Below are 18,628 nucleotides of genomic sequence, written 5' to 3' on the forward strand. Positions count from 1 at the left end.
TTCAATGATAATTACATGATCTCAGGCCATCATCAGTGTGTATAGGCCCCAGGCTTCTATTTCAATGATAATTACATGATCTCAGGCCATAATCAGTGTGAATAGGCCCCAGGCTTCTATTTCAATGATAATTACATGATCTCAGGCCATCATCAGTGTGTATAGGCCCCAGGCTTCTATTTCAATGATAATTACATGATCTCAGGCCATCATCAGTGTGTATAGGCCCCAGGCTTCTATTTCAATGATAATTACATGATCTCAGGCCATCATCAGTGTGTATAGGCCCCAGGCTTCTATTTCAATGATAATTACATGATCTCAGGCCATCGTCAGTGTGTATAGGCCCCAGGCTTCTATTTCAATGATAATTACATGATCTCAGGCCATCGTCAGTGTGTATAGGCCCCAGGCTTCTATTTCAATGATAATTACATGATCTCAGGCCATCATCAGTGTGTATAGGCCCCAGGCTTCTATTTCAATGATAATTACATGATCTCAGGCCATCATCACTGTGTATAGGCCCCAGGCTTCTATTTCAATGATAATTACATGATCTCAGGCCATCATCACTGTGTATAGGCCCCAGGCTTCTATTTCAATGATAATTACATGATCTCAGGCCATCGTCAGTGTGTATAGGCCCCAGGCTTCTATTTCAATGATAATTACATGATCTCAGGCCATCATCACTGTGTATAGGCCCCAGGCTTCTATTTCAATGATAATTACATGATCTCAGGCCATCATCAGTGTGTATAGGCCCCAGGCTTCTATTTCAATGATAATTACATGATCTCAGGCCATCATCACTGTGTATAGGCCCCAGGCTTCTATTTCAATGATAATTACATTATCTCAGGCCATCATCAGTGTCAATAGGCCCCAGGCTTCTATTTTAATGATAATTACATGTCACGTGATCTCAGGCCATCATCAGTGTGTATAGAACCCAGGCTTCTATTTCAATGATAATTACATGATCTCAGGCCATCATCACTGTGTATAGAACCCAGGCTTCTATTTCAATGATAATTACACGTCACATGATGGTGCCAAGAAAACACATCAGAACATCTATAAATCAGTACCTAGTACAACAGAATGCATGCTCTACATTATATACCAAATAAAGAAAAGCGGACAGAGAAACATGTGTTGCTTATAAATGGGAACGTTTCCTCAGAACAAATAAAACCGGATGGTAGGAAGATAGAGGCCCCACTAGAGGGAGGTATGGAACACCAATAACAGGCAATATACAGACAACACTCAAATAACAATTCTTCATTCACGCCTGATGGGTGGAGAGTTTTTAAATAGAACATCCACCTGCATTCTGGGTGGAGAAGACTAAGTTCAAGATGACCAACCCTACGTGAAGGTTTATCTGCTGAACAGAAGGACATGGAGGAGACGGGCCTCTGAGAACCACTAGAGGGAGGACATGGCATCAAGACTAGAGGGACGACATCAAGACGAGAGGGAGGACATCAAGACGAGAGGGAGGACATCAAGACGAGAGGGAGGACATCAAGACGAGAGGGAGGACATGGCATCAAGACGAGAGGGAGGACATGGCATCAAGACTAGAGGGAGGACATGGCATCAAGACTAGAGGGAGGACATGGCATCAAGACTAGAGGGAGGACATCAAGACTAGAGGGAGGACATCAAGACTAGAGGGAGGACATCAAGACTAGAGGGAGGACATGGCATCAAGACTAAAGGGAGGATGTCAAGACTAGAGGGAGGACATGGCATCAAGACTAAAGGGAGGACATGGCATCAAGACTAAGGGAGGACATGGCATCAAGACTAAAGGGAGGACATGGCATCAAGACTAGAGGGAGGACATGGCATCAAGACTAAAGGGAGGACATGGCATCAAGACTAGAGGGAGGACGTCAAGACTAGAGAGAGGACATAGCATCAAGACTAGAGGGAGGACATGGCATCAACACTAGAGGGAGGACGTAAAGACTGGAGGGAGGACATGGCATCAAGACTGGAGGGAGGACATGGCATCAAGACTAGAGGGAGGACTCCTCAAGATGAGGATGAGCCTTTAGGGGAGGGGGGGTGAGCCTCAAACTCCCTCTACATTTCTACTGAGAGCATCATCAAGCCATTATTTCAGGGGGAGGGGGGGCGATGAGCCTCAAACTCCCTCTACATTTCCAGCCTTTGTTTTACTACGACACACAAGAGCTTCAGTCTCAGAAATTGTGTGAACGGAAATCCCTCAGAAATGTGGGATGTGCACTTGAAGCGGGTGGGATACTGTTCTTGTCTGTAGGTTGTGTGTACTAAGTAGTGGACAAAGACCCGGAGTGAAGGCGCACAAGGGAAGGAAGGATCTCTCACTCAATATATATTTTACATTGTGACATGTTTAACTAAAATACTCCTACTACAACATTCTACATTATGACATTGTTAAAATACCCCTTCTACAACATTCTACATTATGACATCGTTAAAATACTCCTACTACAACATTCTACATTATGACATCGTTAAAATACCCCTTCTACAACATTCTACATTATGACATCATTAAAATACCCCTTCTATAACATTCTACATTATGACATCATTAAAATACTCCTACTACAACATTCTACATTATGACATCGTTAAAATACCCCTTCTACAACATTCTACATTATGACATTAATTCATTGATATCATGAAACAACTCCATGTATTTTCTGATGTTTAATCAGATATTTTTTACCAGAGTATCTCTTGTCACATTGATCACAGCTACAATATTTATTTCCTGTGTGTGTTCTCTGGTGTGATATCAGCTAGTTTGGCTGAGTAAAATTCTTCCCAGATTGATTTCAACTATAAGGATTCTGTCCTGTGTGTGTTCTCTGGTGTATAGTCAAATGGCTCGATGTAGTAAAACACTTCCCACATTGAGCACATCTATAAGGTTTCTCTCCTGTGTGTGTTCTCTGGTGTATAGTCAGACTGCTAGATGTAACAAAACTCTTCCCACATTGATCACAGCTGTAAGGTTTCTCTCCTGTGTGTGTTCTCTGGTGTATTGTCAAACGGCTAGATGTAACAAAACTCTTCCCACATTGATCACAGCTATGAGATTTCTCTCCTGTGTGTGTTCTCTGATGTATAGTCAGCTGGCTAGATGTAACAAAACTCTTCCCACATTGATCACAGCTATAAGGTTTCTCTCCTGTGTGTTTTCTCTGGTGTATAGTCAGGCTGCTTGAGTGAGTAAAGCTCTTCCCACATTGATCACAGCTATAAGGCTTCTCTCCTGTGTGTGTTCTCTGGTGTGATTTTAAATGTCCTGACGAAACAAATCTCTTTCCACAGTCAGAGCAGTGGTAAGGTTTCACTCCGGTGTGTGTTCTCTGGTGTGTAGTTAGCCGTCTAGATTCAGTAAAACTCTTCCCACATTGAAAACAGCTATAAGGTTTCTCTCCAGTGTGAATTCTCTGGTGTGATTGTAATGTAGATGATTTTGAAAAGCTCTTCCCACAGTCAGAGCAGCTATAAGGTTTCTCTCCGGTGTGAATTCTCTGGTGTGATTGTAATGTAGATGATTTTGAAAAGCTCTTCCCACAGTCAGAGCAGCTATAAGGTTTCTCTCCTGTATGGATTCTCTGATGTATTTTAAGGTCTGCTGAAGAGTGGAATCCCTTCCCACAGTCAGAGCAACAGTGAGGTTTCTCTCCAGTGTGTATTCTCAGGTGTGCTGTCATGCTGCGTGAGTGAGCAAAACTCTTCCCACATTGATCACAGCTATAAGGCTTATCTCCTGTGTGTGTTCTCTGGTGCAAAGACAGCTGGCTAGATGTAGTAAAATTTATCCCACATTGATCACAGATATAAGGATTCTCTCCTGTGTGTATTCTCTGGTGTATAGTCAGACGGCTAGATGAAGAAAACTCTTCCCACATTGACAACAGTTATACGGCTTCTCTCCTGTGTGAATTCTCTGGTGTGTTTTCAGGCTGCTTGGAACATTAAAACTCTTCCCACACTGATCACAGCTATATGGTTTCTCTCCTGTATGGATTCTCTGGTGTCTTATAAGGTCTGCCGAAGAGGTAAGTCTCTTCCCACAGTCAGAGCAGCAGTGAGATTTATCATCTGTGTGAATTCTCTGGTGAAGTTTTAGTGAATCTGATCTTGAGTAACTCTTCCCACAGTCAGGGCAGCAGTGAGGTTTCTTCCCTGTGTGTTTCCGTTGGTGTTTCTTGAGGTGTTCTGATGTGGAGAGACTCTTCTCTGCCTCGTCAGCGTCATGCTGTTGTTGAAGCTCCCCAGAGGATCCACTATAGTCACGTCTCTCTCCTGTGTGAATAACAAAGTCAGACAGATGGTTAAAGGGCTTAACGGCCCACAACAGCGAATATCCACTGTTTATTTGAGGTAAAAGGTGATTGGTTTCTTATTATTTGACCATGCTGGTCATTTATGAACATTTGAACATCTTGGTCATGTTCTGTTATAATCTCCACCCGGCAAAGCCAGAAGAGGACTGGCCAGCCCACATAGCCTGGTTCCTCTCTAGGTTTCTTCCTAGGTTTTGGCCTTTCTAGGAGTTTTTCCTAGCCACCGTGCTTCTACACCTGCATTGCTTGCTGTTTGGGGTTTTAGGCTGGGTTTCTGTACAGCACTTTGAGACATCAGCTGATATAAGAATATATTTATAAATAAATTTGATTTGATTTGATTGCCCGTGATGTTTTATAACAATTTAAGTCTGTAATGAAATCTTTAAAAATGCTTTTACAAAACTTACTTGAAAACTATCTTAAGGACATTCGAGTGAGCAAAAACAGCCACAGTGTCTTGATTTCTTTCTCACGGTAGTATGTAGTGGATGATTCTAGTTAATACAGCTGTAAAAAACCTAGGTGCTAATTCACCACAGTGGGGGAAAACTCAGGGGAGTTATCATAGACTGACAGCAAAAATAGCCTCCATTTACAGGTTGCTTGTGAGTGAATTTCACACTACGTTTGGATTATAATGGTAAAGGCTCGTTTGTGCCATTGTTTCAAATCAACTGCTTTATACTTAAAAACTACTTTAATTTCAACCAGTAAAAAGCTCTTTGGCTAGCTTTGCAACCAGTCTATGTCAATAAGCGCTAGCATTCCAGCTAACAGCTTTGCTACCAGCCTAGCATTAGCATTCTAGCTAACAGCTTTGCTACCAGCCTAAGTCAATAAGCGTTAGCATTCTAGCTAACAGCTTTGCAACCAGCCTATGTCAATAAGCGTTAGCATTCTAGCTAACAGCTTTGCTAACAGCCTATGTCAATAGGCGTTAGCATTCTAGCTAACGGCTATGCTACCAGCCTAGCATTAGCATTCAAGCTAACCACTTTGCTACCAGCCTATGTCAATAAGCGTTAGCATTCTAGCTAACGGCTTTGCTCCCAGCCTAGCATTAGCATTCAAGCTAACAGCTTTGCTACCAGCCTATGTCAATAAGCTTTAGCATTCTAGCTAACAGCTATGCTTCCAGCCTAGCATTAACATTTAAGCTAACAACTGCTGCATCCAAAATACATATTTTGCAATTATCACAACCAAATACTCTTAGAGAATGTAAGAAATACTCAAAACAACAATTGTAAGTCTATGACAACCCACCAAAAAGGTTTATTGTCTAGCAGTAATAACCTGGTAAATCGAGACTGTTGAATGGTCTCAGATGACATCATGGATCTACTGTAGGACCCATAACTTACAACATAGACCTACTGTAGGACCCATAACTTCACCTAATAACAACATAGACCTACTGTAGGACCCATAACTTACAACACAGACCTACTGTAGGACCCATAACTTACAACACAGACCTACTGTAGGACCCATAACTTCACCTAACAACAACATAGACCTACTGTAGGACCCCTAACTTACAACATAGACCTACTGTAGGACCCATAACTTACAACATAGACCTACTGTAGGACCCATAACTTCACCTAATAACAACATAGACCTACTGTAGGACCCATAACTTACAACATAGACCTACTGTAGGACACATAACTTACAACATAGACCTAATGTAGGACCCATAACATACAACATAGACCTACTGTAGGACCCATAACATACAACATAGACCTACTGTAGGACCCATAACTTACAACATAGACCTACTGTAGGACCCATAACTTCACCTAATAACAACATAGACCTACTGTAGGACCCATAACTAACAACATAGACCTACTGTAGGACCCATAACTTACAACATTAACCTACTGTAGGACCCATAACTTACAACATAGACCTACTGTAGGACCCCTAACTTACAACATAGACCTATTGTAGGACCCCTAACTTACAACATAGACCTATTGTAGGACCCCTAACTTACAACACAGACCTACTGTAGGACCCATAACTTACAACATAGACCTACTGTAGGACCCATAACTTACAACATAGACCTACTGTAGGACCCCTAACTTACAACATAGACCTACTGTAGGACCCATAACTTACAACATAGACCTACTGTAGCACCCATAACTTCACCTAATAACACATACCTACTGTAGGACCCATAACTTACAACATAGACCTACTGTAGGACCCCTAACTTACAACACAGACCTACTGTAGGACCCATAACTTACAACATAGACCTACTGTAGGACCCATAACTGACAACACAGACCTACTGTAGGACCCATAACTTTGTAGGACCCATAACTGACAACACAGACCTACTGTAGGACCCATAACTTACAACATAGACCTACTGTAAGACCCCTAACTAACAACAGACCTACTGTAGGACCCATAACTTCACCTAACAACAACATAGACCTACTGTAGGATCCATAACTTACAACACAGACCTACTGTAGGACCCATAACTTCACCTAATAACAACATAGACCTACTGTAGGACCCATAACTTACAACATAGACCTACTGTAAGACCCCTAACTTACAACATAGACCTACTGTAGGACCCATAACTTACAACATAGATCTACTGTAGGACCCATAACTTACAACATAGACCTACTGTAGGACCCATAACTTACAACATAGACTTACTGTAAGACCCATAACTTACAACATCTCCTATTCTCGCTATACACCAAGTCACTTGGCTCTGTCATAACCTCACATGGTCTCTCCTATCATTGCTATGCAGACGACACACAACTAATCTTCTCCTTTCCCCCTTCTGATGACCAGGTGGCGAATCGCATCTCTGCATGTCTGGCAGACATATCAGTGTGGATGACGGATCACCACCTCAAGCTGAACCTCGGCAAGACGGAGCTGCTCTTCCTCCCGGGAAGGACTGCCCGTTCCATGATCTCGCCATCACGGTTGACAACTCCATTGTGTCCTCCTCCCAGAGCGCTAAGAACCTTGGTGTGATCCTGGACAACACCCTGTCGTTCTCAACCAACATCAAGGCGGTGGCCCGTTCCTGTAGGTTCATGCTCTACAACATCCGCAGAGTACGACCCTGCCTCACACAGGAAGCGGCGCAGGTCCTAATCCAGGCACTTGTCATCTCCCGTCTGGATTACTGCAACTCGCTGTTGGCTGGGCTCCCTGCCTGTGCCATTAAACCCCTTCAACTCATCCAGAACGCCGCAGCCCGTCTGGTGTTCAACCTTCCCAAGTTCTCTCACGTCACCCCACTCCTCCGTTCTCTCCACTGGCTTCCAGTTGAAGCTCGCATCCGCTACAAGACCATGGTGCTTGCCTACGGAGCTGCGAGGGGAACGGCACCTCAGTACCTCCAGGCTCTGATCAGGCCCTACACCCAAACAAGGGCACTGCGTTCATCCACCTCTGGCCTGCTCGCCTCCCTACCACTGAGGAAGTACAGCTCCCGCTCAGCCCAGTCAAAACTGTTCGCTGCCCTGGCCCCCCAATGGTGGAACAAACTCCCTCACGACGCCAGGACAGCGGAGTCAATCACCACCTTCCGGAGACACCTGAAACCCCACCTCTTTAAGGAATACCTAGGATAGGATAAGTAATCCCTCTCACCCCCCCTTTAAGATTTAGATGCACTATTGTAAAGTGACTGTTCCACTGGATGTCATAAGGTGAATGCACCAATTTGTAAGTCGCTCTGGATAAGAGCGTCTGCTAAATGACTTAAATGTAATGTAAATGTCTGTAGGACCCATAACTTACAACATAGACCTACTGTAGGACCCATAACTTACAACATAGACCTACTGTAGGACCCATAACATACAACATAGACCTACTGTAGGACCCATAACTTACAACAACCTACTGTAGGACCCATAACTTCACCTAATAACAACATAGACCTACTGTAGGACCCATAACTTACAACACAGACCTACTGTAGGACCCCTAACTTACAACACAGACCTACTGTAGGACCCCTAACAACAACACAGACCTAGAACTATAAATAATTTAATATTTCAGGTGAAACATGGAAACTAAAATGTCTTTGTCATGACATTTCATAACCTGATCACCAGATAATTTTGTGAATAATCCCATTAGGCTACTAATAATAATAATAAGGCTACTCTGTAATGTGCTGTCATTCTAAATGTCCTGAATAAAGGAAAATATCTCTGTGTGTGGTACAATAGCCTGTCCATCAAGGAACAGTTCTCCACAAATTATGAGCTAAGTATCTGTGTGTCCAAACTGACACAGTAACATTTGAAAACACATTACTTTGATGCTTTCTCAGTTAAATCTAACTAGACCTGCTGTAAATCAAATCAAATAGCATTTGTCACATGTTGAATACAACAGGTGTAGTAGACCTCACAGTGAAATGCTGAATACAACAGGTGTAGTAGACCTCACAGTGAAATGCTGAATACAACAGGTGTAGTAGACCTCACAGTGAAATGCTGAATACAACAGGTGTAGTAATATATAATAATATATGCCATTTAGCAGACGCTTTAGTAGACCTCACAGTGAAATGCTTACTGACCAGCCCTTAACCAACAGGTGTAGACCTCACAGTGAAATGCTGACTGACCAGCCCCTTAACCAACAGGTGTAGACCTCACAGTGAAATGCTGACTGACCAGCCCTTAACCAACAGGTGTAGTAGACCTCACAGTGAAATGCTTACTGACCAGCCCTTAACCAACAGGTGTAGTAGACCTCACAGTGAAATGCTTACTGACCAGCCCTTAACCAACAGGTGTAGTAGACCTCACAGTGAAATGCTGACTGACCAGCCCTTAACCAACAGTTCTGAATCATTTCAAAATGACTCTTTATTGAAGAGTCAGGTTAATGACAGTATTGATGTTAGTGTTCTAGTGGTGTGGGGCTGTGCTTTGGCAAAGTGGGTGGGGTTATATCCTTCCTGTTTGGCCCTGTCCGGGGTGTCCTCGGATGGGGCCACAGTGTCTCCTGACCCCTCCTGTCTCAGCCTCCAGTATTTATGCTGCAGTAGTTTATGTGTCGGGGGGCTAGGGTCAGTTTGTTTATCTGGAGTACTTCTCCTGTCCTATTCAGGTGTCCTGTGTGAATCTAAGTGTGCGTTCTCTAATTCTCTCCTTCTCTCTTTCTTTCTCTCTCTCGGAGGACCTGAGCCCTAGGACCATGCCCCAGGACTACCTGACATGATGACTCCTTGCTGTCCCCAGTCCACCTGGCCATGCTGCTGCTCCAGTTTCAACTGGCCTGGGCCCTAGGACCATGTCCCAGGACTACCTGACATGAGGACTCCTTGCTGTCCCCAGTCCACCTGGCCATGCTCCTGCTCCAGTTTCAACTGTTCTGCCTTACTATTATTCAACGATGCTGGTCATTTATGAACATTTGAACATCTTGGCCACGTTCTGTTATAATCTCCACCCGGCACAGCCAGAAGAGGACTGGCCACCCCACATATGCTCTCTCTAATTCTCTCTTTCTTTCTCTCTCTCGGAGGACCTGAGCCCTAGGACCGTGCCCCAGGACTACCTGACATGATGGCTCCTTGCTGTCCCCAGTCCACCTGACTGTGCTGCTGCTCCAGTTTCAACTGTTCTGCCTTATTATTATTCGACCATGCTGGTCATTTATGAACATTTGAACATCTTGGTCATGTTCTGTTATAATCTCTACCCGGCACAGCCAGAAGAGGACTGGCCACCCCACATAGCCCGGTTCCTCTCTAGGTTTCTTCCTAGGTTTTGGCCTTTCTAGGGAGTTTTTCCTAGCCACCGTGCTTTTACACCTGCATTGTTTGCTGTTTGGGGTTTTAGGCTGGGTTTCTGTACAGCACTTTGAGATATCAGCTGATGTACGAAGGGCTATATAAATAAATTTGATTTGATTTGATTCTGAATCAATTCAAGGTGACTCTTTATTGAAGAGTCAGGTTAATGACAGTATTGATGTTAGTGTTCTGAATCAATTCAAGGTGACTCTTTATTGAAGAGCCAGGTTTAATGAGAGAACTGACTTGGTGTTCTGAATAATTTCAAAATGACTCTTTATTGAAGAGCCAGGTTAATGAGAGAACTGAATTGGTGTTCTGAATCAATTCAAAATGACTCTCTGTTAAAAGCGATTCTATTGTGCTAACTCATAAATGTGAAGACTGTTTACACAGCGTAACTTAAGAAGCCCACGTATGGCCGCTTTAAGAAGCCCACGTATGGCCGCTTTAAGAAGCCCACGTATGGCCGCTTTAAGAAGCCCACGTACGTATGGCCGCTTTAAGAAGCCCACTGTGGCCGCGTTAAGAAGCCCACTGTGGCCGCTTTAAGAAGCCCACTGTGGCCGCTTTAAGAAGCCCACTGTGGCCACTTTAAGAAGCCCACTGTGGCCACTTTAAGAAGCCCACTGTGGCCACTTTAAGAAGCCCACTGTGGCCACTTTAAGAAGCCCATTGTCACTTTGGCCACTTTAAGAAGCCCATTGTGGCCACTTTAACTGTGGAAGCCCATTGTGGCCACTTTAAGAAGCCCATTGTGGCCACTTTAAGAAGCCCATTGTGGCCACTTTAAGAAGCCCATTGTGGCCACTTTAAGAAGCCCATTGTGGCCACTTTAAGAAGCCCATTGTGGCCACTTTAAGAAGCCCATTGTGGCCACTTCCCTCTTTGGAGTCAAATTAAGCACATCTGGTTGTCATCTACATAAAATGTTTTATTTATTTAACCTTTATTAACCTTAACCTTTATTTAACGAGGCAAGTCAAGAACAAATTCTTATTATACAATGACGGCCTGGGAACAAATCTGTCGTTCTGCCTTGTTCAGGGACAGATTTGTACCTTGTCAGCTATGGGATTCGAACTTGCAACCTTTGGGGTTACTAGCCCAACGCTCTAACCACTAGGCTACCCTGCGCCCGGCAATCAGCCAATCAGCTGTTCTATTATAAGGTTATTGATAGAGTTGTGATTCGTCCTCTTTAGAGGGAACTATTTCAAAGCTGCAAAAAAAAAAAAGAACAACTTTAGTGTTGAGGTTTTACCGTCAAGATAAAACAACCTTTTTTTCAAATGTTTTCAAGTGCCTTTTCTAGATGTGGGATCGTTCTTAATGGAACAATATACCAGGAGGTGTCAGAGGAAGGACCAACAGTTTTAAGAAACTCCAGTCACCCAAGTCATAGACTGATTTCTCTCTTGCTACCGCATGTGCAAGCTGTGCTGGAGCGCCAAGTCAAGGTCCATAAGACTCCTCAACAGCTTCTACCCCCAACCCAAAAGGCTCCTCAACAGCTTCTACCCCCAAACCCATAAGAATCCTGAACAATGAATCAAAATGGCCACCAGACTATTTACATTGACCCCCCACCCCCCTCTTCCTCCATTTGTTTTGTACACCACTGCTGCTACTCTGTTTATTATCTGTCTATGCATAGTCACTTCACCCCTACCTACATGTACAAATTACCTCAACTAACCTGAACCCCCTGTATATAGCCTCCACATTGACTCGGTACCCCCTGTATATAGCCTCCACCTTGACTCGATACCGGTACCCCCTGTATATAGCCTCCACACTGACTCAGTACCCCCTGTATATAGCCTCCACACTGACTCGATACCGGTACCCCCTGTATATAGCCTCCACACTGACTCAATAGCGGTACACCCTGTATATAGCCTCCACACTGACTCAGTACCCTCTGTATATAGCCTCCACATTGACTCAGTACCCTCTGTATATAGCCTCCACACTGACTCAGTACCCCCTGTATATAGCCTCCACACTGACTCGATAGCGGTACCCCCTGTATATAGCCTCCACATTGACTCTGTACAGGTACCCCCTGTATATAGCCTCCACATTGACTCTGTACAGGTATCCTCTGTATATAGCCTCCACACTGACTCGATACCGGTACACACTGTATATAGCCTCCACACTGACTCGATAGCGGTACACCCTGTATATAGCCTCCACACTGACTCAATAGCGGTACCCCCTGTATATAGCCTCCACATTGACTCTGTACAGGTACCCCCTGTATATAGCCTCCACACTGACTCGATAGCGGTACCCCTGTATATAGCCTCCACAGTGACTCGATAGCGGTACCCCCTGTATAAAGCCTATTTATTGTCATTTTATTGTGTTACTTTTACTTTAGCTTATTTGCTAAACATTTTCTTAACTCTTCTTGAACTCTAATGGGGTGGTAGACAGCCTAGTGGTTAGAGCAGGTAGCCTAGTGGTTAGAGCAGGTAGCCTAGTGGTTAGAGGCAGGTAGCCTAGTGGTTAGAGGCAGGTAGCCTAGTGGATAGAGCAGGTAGCCTAGTGGATAGAGCAGGTAGCCTAGTGGATAGAGCAGGTAGCCTAGTGGATAGAGCAGGTAGCCTAGCGGTTAGAGCAGGTAGCCTAGCGGTTAGAGCAGGTAGCCTAGTGGTTAGAGCAGGTAGCCTAGTGGTTAGAGGCAGGTAGCCTAGTGGTTAGAGCAGGTAGCCTAGTGGATAGAGCAGGTAGCCTAGCGGTTAGAGCAGGTAGCCTAGCGGTTAGAGCAGGTAGCCTAGCGGTTAGAGCAGGTAGCCTAGCGGTTAGAGCAGGTAGCCTAGCGGTTAGAGCAGGTAGCCTAGCGGTTAGAGCAGGTAGCCTAGTGGTTAGAGGCAGGTAGCCTAGTGGTTAGAGGCAGGTAGCCTAGTGGTTAGAGCAGGTTGCCTAGTGGTTAGAGCAGGTTGCCTAGTGGTTAGAGCAGCCCAGTGCCTAGTGGTTAGAGGCAGGTAGGTAGCCCAGTGGTTAGAGACATGTTAGCCTAGTGGTTAGAGCAGGTAGCCTAGTGGTTAGAGACATGTAGCCTAGTGGTTAGAGCCTAGTGGTTAGAGCAGGTAGCCTAGTGGTTAGAGGCAGGTAGCCTAGTGGTTAGAGCAGGCAGCCTCGTGGTTAGAGCAGGTAGCCCAGTGGTTAGAGACATGTAGCCTAGTGGTTAGAGCCTAGTGGTTAGAGCAGGTAGCCTAGTGGTTAGAGGCAGGTAGCCTAGTGGTTAGAGCAGGTAGCCTAGTGGTTAGAGCAGGTAGCCTGGTGGTTAGAGCAGGTAGCCTAGTGGTTAGAGCAGGTAGCCTAGTGGTTAGAGCAGGGAGCCTAGTGGTTAGAGCAGGAGCCTAGTGGTTAGAGCAGGGAGCCAGTGGTTAGAGCAGGAGCCTAGTGGTTAGAGCAGGGAGCCTAGTGGTTAGAGCAGGGAGCCTAGTGGTTAGAGCAGGGAGCCTAGTGGTTAGAGCAGGTAGCCTAGTGGTTAGAGCAGGGAGCCTAGTGGTTAGAGCAGGAGCAGGGAGCCTAGTGGTTAGAGCAGGTAGCCTAGTGGTTAGAGCAGGTAGCCTAGTGGTTAGAGCAGGTAGCCTAGTGTTTAGAGAGAGGTAGCCTAGTGGTTAGAGCAGGGAGCCTAGTGGTTAGAGCAGGAGCCTAGTGGTTAGAGCAGGTAGCCTAGTGGTTAGAGCAGGTAGCCTAGTGGTTAGAGCAGGGAGCCTAGCAGAGCAGGTAGCCTAGTGGTTAGAGCAGGTAGCCTAGTGGTTAGAGCAGGTAGCCTAGTGGTTAGAGTACAAAGCCTAGTGGTTAGAGCAGGTAGCCTAGTGGTTAGAGCAGGTAGCCTAGTGGTTAGCCAGGTAGCCTAGTGGTTAGAGCAGGTAGCCTAGTAAACGAACGGTTGGTGGATCGAATCCCTGAGCTGACAAGTTAAAAGTCTATCGTTCTGAACAGGGCAGTTAGTCCACCATCCAGTAGGCTGTCGTTCTGCCCCTGAACAAGGCAGTTAGTCCACCATCCAGTAGGCTGTCGTTCTGAACAAGGCAGTCAGTCCACCATCCAGTAGTCTGTCGTTCTGAACAAGGCAGTCAGTCCACCATCCAGTCGGCTGTCGTTCTGCCCCTGAACAAGGCAGTCAGTCCACCATTCCTAGGCCGTAATTGTAAATAAGAATGTGTTCTTAACTGACTTACCAAGTTAAATAAAGGTCAAATTCAATGTTGGTTAAGGGCTTGTGAGGAAGCATTTCATGGTATTGTTGTATTCGGCGCATGTGACAAATTGTTTTATTTGACAGCATATTTTGTGGATATGAAATGACTATTTCTTATCAATTAAAAAGCTGGGTACTTTTCATAGCTTTTGTCACATCAGTTCAACAACTGCGGAGTAAATGCCCCTGTTTTTAAGACAGTACTTACTGGTGTTAATCAGATCTCCTGTTTCCTCGTCTTTCAATGTGACAGTCATCTCCCCCTCCTCCTCTTGCTCCTCCTTCACTCCAAAAACTGCATCATCCTCTTCCTCCTCTTCTTCTTTCACAGTCACATCCTCCTTTTCCTCTTCCTCCTCCTCTTTCACTCTGAAAACATCTTTCTCTTCTTTCACTGTAACAGCCTCACCCTCTACTTCTTGTTTTACTGTAACAACCTCCTCTTCCTCTACTTTTGTTACTGTGACATCCTCTTCTTCCTCTTCCTCTTTCACGACAACATTCAGCCACAGACCCTCTTTCTCCGTCCAGCAGACCTCCTCCTCCTCTTCATCAGGAGGCGAGTAGCTTGGTGAACTCATGGTCGGGGATGAGGGCTAACAGTTAGCTAACAAGGCTAATGCTAACTTAACCAGCCACGTCAGCTAAATAAATAACAACAAAAACGTAAATAGGAAATTAAACGAGATAATGAGCTAAACGACAGAAATGTGATCAAAACACAGTGCCTAAAATACCCGAAAGACTCTTTAAGAGCTGGAATGTTTCCGATATGTTGACGAGCAAGCTACTGAGATGGCTGCTGTTGTTGTCGCTCTTCTTCTTTGAGTTTTTATCGGCGGATCGCAACGGACCGAGAGGCGGAAGCACCGCCCCCTACTGTACCGGAAGCACCGCCCCTACTGTACCGGAAGCGGCCCGTCAGGAAGTACAGGATCCAGTTGTCGGAGGGCGGGTGTTTCGTCTCGGGGTCCATATTAACTTCGTGATGAGCACTATGGTGTTGAACGCTGAGCTGTAGCATTCCGGTGAGAAAGGGCAGTGTGGAGTGCAATAGAGATTAGCCCGTCTGGTTAGCATCTAAAACAGCTAGCTAGCTAGTTTAGCATCTAAAACAGCTAGCTAGCTAGTTTAGCATCTAAAACAGCTAGCTAGCTAGTTTAGCATCTAAAACAGCTAGCTAGCTAGTTTAGCATCTAAAACAGCTAGCTAGCTAGTTTAGCATCTAAAACAGCTAGCTAGTTTAGTTTAGCATCTAAAACAGCTAGCTACCTAGTTTAGCATCTAAAACAGCTAGCTACCTAGTTTAGCCCGTCTGGTTAGCATCTAAAACAGCTAGCTACCTAGTTTAACCTGTCTGGTTAGCATCTAAAACAGCTACCTAGTTTAGCCCGTCTGGTTAGCATCTAAAACAGCTACCTAGTTTAGCCCGTCTGGTTAGCATCTAAAACAGCTAGCTACCTAGTTTAGCCCGTCTGGTTAGCATCTGAAACAGCTAGCTAGCTAGGTTAGCCCGTCTGGTTAGCATCTAAAACAGCTAGCTACCTAGTTTAGCCCGTCTGGTTAGCATCTAAAACAGCTAGCTACCTAGTTTAGCCCGTCTGGTTAGCATCTAAAACAGCTACCTAGTTTAGCCCGTCTGGTTAGCATCTGAAACAGCTAGCTACCTAGTTTAGCCCGTCTGGTTAGCATCTAAAAACAGCTAGTTTAGCTAGTTTAGCCCGTCTGGTTAGCATCTAAAACAGCTAGCTACCTAGTTTAGCCCGTCTGGTTAGCATCTAAAACAGCTAGCTACCTAGTTTAGCCCGTCTGGTTAGCATCTAAAACAGCTACCTAGTTTAGCCTATCTGGTTAGCATCTGAAACAGCTAGCTACCTAGTTTAGCCCGTCTGGAAACAGCTAGCTACCTAGTTTAGCCCGTCTGGTTAGCATCTAAAACAGCTAGCTACCTAGTTTAGCCCGTCTGGTTAGCATCTAAAACAGCTACCTAGTTTAGCCTATCTGGTTAGCATCTGAAACAGCTAGCTACCTAGTTTAGCCTGTCTGGTTAGCATCTAAAACAGCTAGCTACCTAGTTTAGCCCGTCTGGTTAGCATCTGAAACAGCTAGCTACCTAGTTTAGCCTATCTGGTTAGCATCTGCTACCTAGTTTAGCCATCTGGTTAAAACAGCTAGCTACCTAGTTTAGCCCGTCTGGTTAGCATCTAAAACAGCTAGCTACCTAGTTTAGCCCGTCTGGTTAGCATCTAAAACAGCTAGCTACCTAGTTTAGCCCGTCTGGTTAGCATCTAAAACAGCTAGCTACCTAGTTTAGCCCGTCTGGTTAGCATCTAAAACAGCTAGCTACCTAGTTTAGCCCGTCTGGTTAGCATCTAAAACAACTAGCTACCTAGTTTAGCCCGTCTGGTTAGCATCTAAAACAGCTAGCTACCTAGTTTAGCATGTCTGGTTAGCATCTAAAACAACTAGCTACCTAGTTTAGCCCGTCTGGTTAGCATCTAAAACAGCTAGCTAGCTAGTTTAGCATGTCTGGTTAGCATCTAAAACAGCTAGCTACCTAGTTTAGCCCGTCTGGTTAGCATCTAAAACAGCTAGCTAGCGTTAGTGAGAGAGAGGACGCTGGTCACAGGGATGGGCCGGGAAAGACACTGGGCCACACTCGCACTATATAGCTAGCTACCTAGTTTAGCTAGCTACCGTTACGCTGAACTAAACAATTAAGCAATTTTAGCAGCATGTTAGCAGCATGCCATCACAATATCCAACCTCTTACTTTCCATTCCAATCCATCCCCTGGACGACACTAGCTAGTCATTCTACAGGTAGCTACATCCTAGCTTCCACCCAACCTCCCATAACAGTCTGTGTTGTAGCTAGATCCTAGCTTTCACTCAACCTTCCATAGCAGTCTGTGTTGTAGCTACATCCTAGCTTTCACTCAACCTTCCAGAGCAGTCTGTGTTGTAGCTACATGCTATAGCTTTTAACGCAACCTTCCAGAGCAGTCTGTGTTGTAGCTGCATGCTATAGCTTTTAACTCAACCTTCCATAGCAGTCTATGTTGTAGCCACATGCTCTAGCTTTTAACACAACCTTCCATAGAGGTCTGTGTTGTAGCTACATTACATAGCTTTTAACTCAACCTTCAATAGCAGTCTGTGTTGTAGCTACATTCTATAGCTTTTAACGCAACCTTCCATAGCAGTCTATCCTGTAGCTACATTCTATAACTTTTTACTCAACCTACCTAGGTTAGCTAGAAAATTAAAAATGGCCTGTCTGGTTAGTATGTCAAACAGCGATCTAGCTAGCTAACGTTAGTGAGACAGAGTTAGCTAGCCACAATGGAGCCAACTTGAATGTAATCTAGCTAGCTAGCTGCTGTTAACATATAGCTAGCTACAGTTACGCTGAACCAACCAACTAAACAATTAAGCAATTTAACAGCATGCCATCACAATATCCAACCTCTTACTTTCCATTCCAATCCGTCCCCTGGACGACACTTTATAGTCATTCTACAGGTAGCTACATCCTAGCTTCCATCCAACCTTCGATAACAGTCGGTGTTGTAGCTACATCCTAGCTTTCACTCAACTTTCCATAGCAGTCTGTGTTGTAGCTACATCCTAGCTTTCAACCAACCTTCCATAACAGTCGGTGTTGTAGCTACATCCTAGCTTCCACTCAACCTCCCATAACAGTCTGTGTTGTGACATCCTAGCTTTCACCCAACCTTACATAGCAGTCGGTGTTGTAGCTACATCCTAGCTTTCACCCAACCTTCCATAACAGTCTGTGTTGTAGCTACATCCTAGCTTTCACCCAACCTTCCATATCAGTCTGTGTTGTAGCTAGATCCTAGCTTTCACTCAACCTTCCATAACAGTCTGTGTTGTAGCTAGATCCTAGCTTTCACTCAACCTTCCATAGCAGTCTGCCCTGTAGCTACATGCTATAGCTTTTAACTCAACCTTCCATAGCAGTCTGTGTTGTAGCTACATCCTAGCTTTCACTCAACCTTCCATAGCAGTCTGCCCTGCAGCTACATGCTATAGCTTTTAACTCAACCTTCCATAGCAGTCTGTGTTGTAGCTACATCCTAGCTTTCACTCAACCTTCCATAGCATTCTGTGTTGTAGCTACATCCTAGCTTTCACTCAACCTTCCATAGCAGTCTGTGTTGTAGCTACATGC

General features: G+C 44.8%; 1 pseudogene; it reads right to left on the reverse strand.

The window, feature by feature from the left end:
• Window positions 1-2,711: 2,711 nt before the first annotated feature.
• LOC124020887 lies at window positions 2,712-15,243 on the reverse strand (annotated as a pseudogene).
• Window positions 15,244-18,628: the final 3,385 nt, after the last annotated feature.

This window comes from Oncorhynchus gorbuscha, unplaced genomic scaffold, assembly GCF_021184085.1.
Source record: "Oncorhynchus gorbuscha isolate QuinsamMale2020 ecotype Even-year unplaced genomic scaffold, OgorEven_v1.0 Un_scaffold_968, whole genome shotgun sequence".
NCBI lineage: Eukaryota > Metazoa > Chordata > Actinopteri > Salmoniformes > Salmonidae > Oncorhynchus > Oncorhynchus gorbuscha.